Source organism: Echinops telfairi, unplaced genomic scaffold, assembly GCF_000313985.2.
Source record: "Echinops telfairi isolate 266 unplaced genomic scaffold, ASM31398v2 ScPeMD7_7407;HRSCAF=8445, whole genome shotgun sequence".
In the NCBI taxonomy this organism is placed as follows: Eukaryota; Metazoa; Chordata; class Mammalia; order Afrosoricida; family Tenrecidae; genus Echinops; species Echinops telfairi.
Genome location: NW_022111307.1, coordinates 7,652,627 through 7,661,802, shown reverse-complemented (window position 1 = coordinate 7,661,802; position 9,176 = coordinate 7,652,627).

Below are 9,176 nucleotides of genomic sequence, written 5' to 3'. Positions count from 1 at the left end.
TATCAGCAGCCACTAGAAAAGGGGATGGACTTAGTGTCTGCACCCATGGGTGTGCAGGTACCAGAGACGGTGCAGGGCCGGGCGGTATTTGTTCTGGTCTACAGAGGGAGGTCCCGTGTGGGAGCAGACCCAAGGGCATTAACAACAGCCCTCTAGGAGCTCACCGAATGAGGAACAGCTCTCAAAGGGGAAATGGAGAGGAACAGAGGAGACAGTGGCCAGCCCGGCCCGGCTGCGTCAGGAGAGACATTAGAGCAGAGGACATCCATCCGAATAAGGATTTGAAGATAGGAGGAGTTTGTTGGGCAGAGAAGGGGGTAGGGTACCCAACTGTCACTTCCTCTGGGGTTTGGTGGACTAGACTTGTTCCCTGCCCTGGCGTGGCATGTCCGGGTCACTGCCTGCTTTCAGGGAGGGTCCTGAGACACTAAGGACCCTCAGCCACCATCTGACTTCCAGCAAGGCCCCATTGGAGAGGAGCTCCCAAAGGGCGTGGGGGTTGGTGTCGGAGCAGAAACCCGAGAAGCGGGCAGCAGGAGGGAGTTTCCAGAAGTAAAATTTCAACAGCGTGACGTGCGTGCGTGCTACGGAATCAGGAAGATGAGCCTGGTGAAAAGTAAGAGCATTTTGGAACAAAGAAAAAAAGACTAGAAGGAAATTAGCCAAAGTGCTCTGGGCGGTGTGATGACGGGGATCCGTGTGTGTGTGTGTGTGTGTGTGTGTGTGTGTGTGTGTGTGTCCACATGCTCTCCTCTGTGCTGGCCCACTTCTCCACAACAAGCGTTCATGGGATAATCAAGAAAGAGAACAATTGAGACTTGTCTTCAAAAGAAGCCACGGGTGACCTTGGCGAGAGCAAACTCAGAGCATGGGACAGACAACAGATTGCAGGGCATTAAGAAGGCGGCAGGGGGTGAGGAAATGGAATCAGTGTGCTTCGAGCCCTGAGAGAGGCGCTTGGCAGGGAATGGAAGGACAGACATAGGACCTGGAGGCTGCAGGGCCAAGCAAAGATGTTGGTTCTTCGCGGAATGTGGGAGGTGTTTTTTTTAAGTGACGAAATTGTCTGACTCAAAAATCCGAATCAGACTCCTGTCAAGGACTTTTGTGTCTCCTCTGGATACAGAGGAGGAGAAAATTCATAGGAATTTCGGGAACCTTTTCGGTGGCTTGTCGGGACAACAGGACAGATGACAGGAAATTGGGATTGCCCTGAACAGTCAGGCTTCGCAGATGCTGAGTGTTGGGTGGTTTGCAGTCAGAAGGGGAGAAGCAAAGAAAGGGGAAGAGAAATGGGGAAGGAGGCAGACGTGGTTCCTGGTTCGGTGGTAGAACTCTTGACCTCCATGCAGAGAGTGGGATTCACTCCTGGCATGCACAAAGGCCACCCCCCTGCCCCTGAAGGCTCGTGCATGGCTCTGGGGCCCAACAGGTCTCAGCAGACAGACCGGGAAGCCAGTCTAGCCAGTCTAGAGATCTGTTTCTGAACACCAGTCAATGAAACCCTGTGGACCAAAGAGGTGTGCTCTGTCACCAGGCAGCACAAAGAGGTGTGCTCTTCACCAGGCAGCATGAGGTCATTGTGATTCAAGGTGAACCTGATGGCAGCTGAGGACATGGCTTTGGAGAAGCGGAATGAACACTTTCTCTTCAGCACATGGGGAGAAGACGGGAAAGGTAGATGCGGAGACAGATGTGTGATGGAGTAGGGCTATAACTAAAAGGTAGAGGAACGTGCTAGGAGGCATGACATCAGTAGCAGTGGGACCACCAGCCTGTCACAGCACCTCTGAGTGAACTTGAGGACCAGGACCAGCATCCCCATCCTGGTCAGACACTGCCTCAGGCATACCTAGTGCGGTAAACAAACAAACAAACAAACAAACTCAAATCTCACTGCCTGTGTTAGTCTGAGTAGACTAGAGAAACAAATCCAGACATACTCCTTTGTGTACAAGAAGAACTTTATATACAAGAGCAATTGAATATTGAGAAAATATCCCAGCCCAGTCCAGATCAAGTCCATAAGTCTGATATTAGCCCATATGTCCGATACCAATCTATAAAGTCCTCTTCAGACTCACAAAACACATGCAATGACACTGAATGCAAGAGGATCACAGGCCAGTGGGAGGGAAGTCTTGTGGATCTAGTGGCATTGTAAGTATCTCAGTGCTGGCAGGAGTCTCCACGTGGTTCCTCCAGTTCCCAGGGCATGGGGTCTATCAGCATAGTACCATGTGTCTTGTCAGTAGAGCATCTCTCAGGGAGTGAGCCCAAAGAGAGAGAGTCTCCTGCCTCCAAAGAGGAAAATACAGGAGTTCCCAGAATCCTCCGGAGAAGGCCATGCCCACACAGAGGCCTCATTGCCTATGACCCGATTGACAGACTAGACTCCACCCCTTCACTCTGAATCCTCTCAAGTCCAGATTGACACCAGATGATGTAACTACCACACTGTGTCGAGTTGACGCTGACTCACAGCGGAGGCTGTAGGACAGGGTAGAACTGTCTCCAAGGGTTTCTGAGTTACAAGGAGAGGCTGGTGGTTTCAAACTGCTGACCTTGTAGATCACAGCCCAAAGCCACCAGGGGTCCCCACAGAGTGTGGTAAGGGGATAGAATCTCTGAGTATTCAGGGATTGCACTGACTCTATATTATAAACAACTCAGATTGGGCTGGGTACTGTTAGGGGCTATAGCCCTCTGTGCTCTAGAAGATCCGGTTCCAGCTGGAAAGTAGTCAATGTTGGAATTGATGAGGGAGCAGAGGAGAGAGAGCGGAAGGGGCATCATTGGACAGCATGCACCTGGCTCCTGCAGGGCTCTAAGGCCAGGGAGTGGGGGTGACAAAGATGGCCGGAGCATGGGGGTTAGGTATTGGCACTGCAGACCCAGATCAAGGGGAATGGGCTTAGCTGGGAAGGCAGGATCCTGAGGACAGCACATACGTGTGGATGTGCTCGAGAGGGGGTAACCAGCCTGGAGTAACTGGCTGGTGACCCTGGGCACTGCTGGGCAAGTGACACTTTCTGTACTCCCTTGGAACACAAAGGTATGTGGTCAGCTTCAACTACTTCTAGGTTCCTCCTCCTGCAGGATGCCTGAAGCCAAGTTCAATTACAGGCATCTGAGCTGCCCCCTGCATCTGGCGCCTGGTGCCTTCCCTCCACCAGCACATGGTAATGGTCTTTAGGCTCTCTGCAGTCTGGCATAATACGTTTTAGGGTCAGGGAGACCAGAGTTCAAGCCCCAGCTCTGAGTTGCTCAAATTTTAACCTGTGTGACCCTGGATATGTTCAAGTTTCTTAATCTGTAAAATGATTCTATTATGCCATATCCTAGGATTTCATATTGATTGATGTAAAGCACCTAGCACAATTCCTGGTGTAAACTAATGAGTGTTTAGCAGATGTTATCACACACACACACTAATGAGTGTTTGGTAGATGTTATTACACACACACACACACACACACTAATGAGTGTTTAGCAGATGTTATCACACACACACACTAATGAGTGTTTGGTAGATGTTATTACACACACACACCACCACCACCACCCTTCTACCTTGAGTGGAATGTGTACACCAGTAAGGCTTGATGGCTGGCCTAGGTGGGAGGGACTGGTACCAGTGGTTCTACGTGTGGGCCTGAGGCCCGTTTGTTTGCTTAGTCTGAGGTCTCTTGTCTCCTCTTGTTCCGTCATCACACACTGGGAGCTCAGACACAAGGCTGCCTCTCCCGACCGTGGCAGGACCTCCAGGAATGCGCCACCTTCAGACACTGGTTTTCGTTGGGATTTGTGGCAGACTATGGTGTGGTTTAGGAGCCCTGGTGGCATAATGGCTACACATCGGGCTGCGATCTATAGGACCTGCAGTTCGAAACCAGCAGCCACTCCGCAGGAGAAAGATGAGGCTTTCTACTCCTCTCAAGAGTTACAGTCTTGAAAACCCACAGGGGCAGATCTACCCCGTTCCACAGGGTCACTAGGAGTCGGCCTCCCCCTGACGACAGGGGGTTGAGGGATGGGACAGGGGGCTGAGGGATGGTGTAGGTGTACTGAGGTTGTCGTGGAAAACACGACCGTGACATGAACTACACGGTGGTGAGGTAGAGTGCACTGTGGAGACACAGGACACCCTGCAGTGCAGTGTGGTACCCTGTGGAGAGGTGGTGCCCACTGAAGGGAGATGAGTCACACTGTCATCACCTGAGGCTACTGTGATGCGGAAAGCCCCTGTGGAGCTACCGGTGGAGTCTAGCCTCCTCACCTCCTTCCTCTGCTTTCAAATCCGGCTTCTCCTGGACAGGGCCCCTGCCCTAACAATGGTCCTAAAACAGTCAGCCATATCCCAAGAAGAGTCCAATGTCTTCCTCCCTCCAATACCCCTGCCACCTGGCACTGGTTTATTTCCCTCTGGGCAGAGCCCACTCACCCCATGTGTGGCCTTAGCTCCCACGAGTCCATCAAAGAGGGAAGGAATGGAGCATGCGGGTAGATTGGTTCACACCCACCTGCCAACCTCCGGGGGTTCAGAGGTGACTAAAAACCGATCCTGTGCTCCAGGAGCTCGGAACATCGGAGACAAAGGCCGAGTCCATCCTGGGCTAAGAGCTCTCCCCGAGGATGAATCACATATTCAAAAGCTCAAAGAAGAAAACAGGCAACTGACCCGCCCTGGTGGCGGACTGGTTCCGTGCTTGGCTAATGCAAGGTCAGCAGTTCGAAACCACAGCTACTCTGCGGGGGAGAAAGACGGGGCTTTCTAGTCCCATAAGGATTTCCAGCCTCAGAAACTCACAGAAGGGGCAGTTCTACTCTGCACTAGAGGGTCAGAATTGACTATGAGTCAGAATTGACTCGATGACAGTGAGTTTAGGGTTGTTTGTTTGGACTCTGCCTAGGACGTCTGGTCAGGTTTCACAGAGGTGGTAACTGCTGAGCAGGAGGGAAACAGAGGCAGGGCATTCCAGGTTGGCTCTTGGTGACTCAGGCAGGGAGAAAGGGGTTCGGATGGGGCCACAGCTGTTTCCACTTAGAGGGAGGTGAGGCGGGGGGTGTGGCCAGAGGGGCGGCTGCACCCATCTCTCTCAGTCATAATCTATTCATTTCCAGTTAGGGAAGGAGGGAGAGGGCTGGGAGGAGCTGGGTGGGCTGGGCTGGACTGGTCTGGCCTTGGAGGGACTGGGCCATTGGGCGGGAGGATGCTGTTTATTTGACTATGATGTGTACTTAAAGGGCTCAGTTACAATGAGCCCCGGGCGCTCTTTAACAAGCTGCAGCTGTCTGCTTGTTCATTAGCTTTCCTGACATCTTCTCCAGGCGGGTCCTCAGGGAGCGCCCCAAAGGCCAAAGCCCCTCCCGGTGGGTTGGAGACCTGGAAGGCTGACTTCTTGCCCCCCCACCCCCTCACCCCACCTCAGAGCCACCATGATGAATGGCACTGCTGCCCCATGCAGACAACCTCTTCCTGGAACAAGTTCTGTTTGTTTAAAACAAACACTCACAGTGGAATCTGGTGAAAGCTCTGGATTGAAGGCTTTGGTCTCACCTGCCACCTACCTGTCCCTCCGTCTCTGGGAAAGGACACATCAGGGGCTGGGCAGCTCTCAGCGCCTTCCTTAGAGTGCGGACAGCTTGTAGTCACAGCAGGTCTTGGATGTCTTTGGAGGTGAGTTGACCTGATGGGAGAGCCCGGCCTTGCCCTCCTTGGTATCTGTTCTCGTCTGCTGCCCGTGTCTCTGGCCATGGTACACCTCCCTGGACCTCAGTTTCTGCAAACAGTCAGCCTAGAGTGTAAGGCCAGCGGTTCTCAGCCCTGGCTACAATGGTGAGTTACTCACAATTCGCTTTTAAGAAATACAGATGCCCTGACGCCATCCCAGAGGTCTGATTCAATGGCGTGCCCGAGCCTGACTGTTTTCTAAAGCTGCACTGTGATCCCCATGTGCAGCCAGGGTTGGGCACCCTTGGTTAGGCTGTTCCCCAGTCTGTGGCTCATTGTCTAAGCAACCACCTCATGGTCCTTAGCAACTACCTCCCAGAAGCCATCAGGTTGCAAAACAGGGGTCTCCAGGAGTTTCTCACCTGGAAGTTTCACTGAAAGAAGCCCACGTGGGCAGGAGCAGGTAGAGAGCTCAGAATCCAGGCCCACCTAGAGACTGTTGAACTGAGCAACGCTCTTCCACCTGGGAAGGGCCCCAGCTCGTAGGGAAGCGCTTTGTAAATACATTCCCCAACCTCGAGCCAGTGTTCTTATTACAGATGGATTCATTGAAGACGGAAAGCACTGGCAGTTTCAACTACACGTCATCTCTCCAACCAAACAGAAGTCCGCTAAGTGCCAGCACCAGGTCTCCGGTCATCTTTGTATCTTGCTCCCAGCTTAGCAATACGTGGCTATGTGGATGGATGATGGCTAGATGGGTGTGTGGGCCTTGCATCAGGTACGTTTTCCTTCCTTGTTTTGGGCATCAGTCCTGAGGTTTGGCTGTGGGCCGCCTGGGCTGTCATCGCCACAGTTGCTAGTGACTAATGGAGGGGCAGAGGCTGAGGGAAGCAGGCAGGTACCAAGAGAACCAGTTCACCTTGGGACTCAGGGGAGGGCCATTAATAAGGAGTCAGAATCCAAAGCTGGTCCTGACAGGTGAGGGCAGATTACATGCCCATTATACGCCGCTGTGAATTTGTGTCTCTCTGAGCCCATCATGAGGCACCCCAGGAATTTTATATCCTTAAAAGTTTTTCTGCTCACCCCCACCCAACTCCTCAAGGAAAAGCCATTTCAGTGGCCCTCCAACCACCAGATGGCAAAGGAAAGGGTAAGGAGAGGACTTGGTGCCCTGGATGAGATCTGTGAGACTCTAACAAACTCTCCGTTCCTCAAAACACTGCCTGACCCTCTAGCACAGCAGTTCTCGAGCTTCCTCATGCCTCAACCCTTTCATACAGTTGCTCATGCGGCGGTAACCCGCCCCCCCATAAAATTATTTTCATTGCTACCTCATCACTGTCATTTTGCTACTGTTATGAATCGGGCAACCCCTGTGGAAAGGTCCTTCAACCCCCAAAGGGGTCTCGACCCCCCAGGTTGAGAAATGCTGGTTCCAGCAGCTCCTCCTCCAGGAGCCCCCACTCTGCACATAGCCAGCTCTGCCGCGGACATAGAGGTAAGAGATCAGGACCCTGCCCTCAGGGAACTCTCCATGGACCAGGGGGGGCTGTTGGCAACCACCGAGGAGGACCCACTTGGCAGGACAGGAAGACAGGGAGGGCTGCCCGGAGTAACATTTATGCCCAAGATGGGGCCCAGGAATTGAAGGTGTTGTTGCTGGATTCCTCAGGGAAGTCTGTTGTGTGGTCAGATTTAGGAATTGTTCGGCTGCACGATGGGGGTGGGGGCCCCAAGACATTTCAGGCAGAGGCAAGCAGAGGGCACGTGTGCTGCCCTTGTTAGCTGCCTTCAAGTCAGCCCAGGCGCCTGGGTGCCCCATGTGTGACAGCGTACACTGCTGCGTCAGGGTTTCTGGTCTGTCACCGTATGGATTTACAGGGCGGGTTTGGAGCCCCAGCTGTTAAGTTCACAGCTGACCACAGGCCACTTGTGCCAGCCAGGCTCCGGAAGGGCCGTGGCCACGGCTAAGTGTGTCTAGAAACCTGCTTACTCGAGGGGGGAGAAAGCCATGTAGCTAAAGTGGGGACGCGGAATGGAAGTGCCTTTTCATTAGAAGCAGTAATCCATTTGAGTCCTCCTTCGGCGCTGATGTGCCCAAGTTGCGCGGAGATCTGGTGGCGATTACCAGTTTCGTGCGGTGCATTAGGTAATGCAACAATAAAATCTGGGTCACTGCAGCACAAAGTCCCCTTTATTTTGACAAGTGTAGTTTTTACTCTGAAGTGTTATCATAAATAATTAAATTAAACCAGTAAATGGCTTGTAGTACGCTTTGCTGAAGTAACAAAGTCTCCGTAACCCCAGACACTGAACCGCTCCTTTGGGGGATTCTTGGCTCAGAAACATTTTGGGGATTCCCCGCCCCCCCTATCCCCCCCAGAATGCAAGAACACTGGGACGGGCTGGCCCGGCCCAAGGGAGCTAGGGGAAGGATGAAGCTTCATTCCATTCCCTCTCTCCCAGGGTTGTTTCCTCATTCTGCATCTGCATCCCATCCTGCAGGGAGTGACCCACAGCAGTCCTTGTCAGTGAAGGGCTGGCCTGAGGTGAAAGAGGCTGGATACCGACATACAAGACTGTGGGGCAGTCTTCCTTTGCACAACCCCTGCCAGTGATAAGTAGATCCTGCATGTTTGGGATGGGAGAGCCTACAGAAACTCCCAAGGCCATCAACCCACCACTGTCTCAGAGGTGCTGTCCACCCTAAGAGGACACCCTAGCTGAAACACCCTGAGTGGGGTGGCTTTGAAGAACAGAGATTTCTTTTCTCATGGTGTAGGGCGTTAGATGTCCAAATTCAGGGCGCTGGCTTTAGGAATGCCTCTCAGCTCTGGAGGACGATCCTAACCTTCCATATCTGTAGCGTTCTTGAAGGTTCTTGGTTCTGGAGGTTCTTGGTTCTTTGGGCACCATCTATTCCTGCTGGTCTCTGTCTGTACTGCTCCTGAGAATGCCAAAATGATTAGGTTCCAGGAACACGTTACACTGACCAAATCAAAAGCCAAGTTCACTGCCCTTCGGTCGATCCCAACTCGCAGCACACCCTACAGAGCAGAGTAGAACTGTCTTTGTGGGTTTCTGAGATTGTCACTCTACTGGGGTAGAAAGCTTCATGGTTTCAAACTGCTGACCTTGTGGGTGGCAACCCAATGCTTAAACACGATGCCACCAGGGCTCCTTGTTACATGGACACAACTAAAATCCTATTCCCAAACGGGTCTACATTCCAAAGTACAGGGGGCAGGGCTCCAAAACACATTTGAGGGGGTGGGGTGCCAGTCAATCCATCACACCTCTCCCACCTGCTGCTTTTGCCATTTCCAGACAAGGAAACTGAGGCCCAGGGCTTGGCCTTGTGTGTTGGCTGATGAGTAGGAAGGAGCATCATGCAGCAGCGTGTTGATGGAGAAGACTCAAGGGCACAGAGTAGTAATGTGCTGGAGAGGTGAGGCGTGCCGGTAGAGGTAAGGGAAACATCGGGGAAAGAGGACAG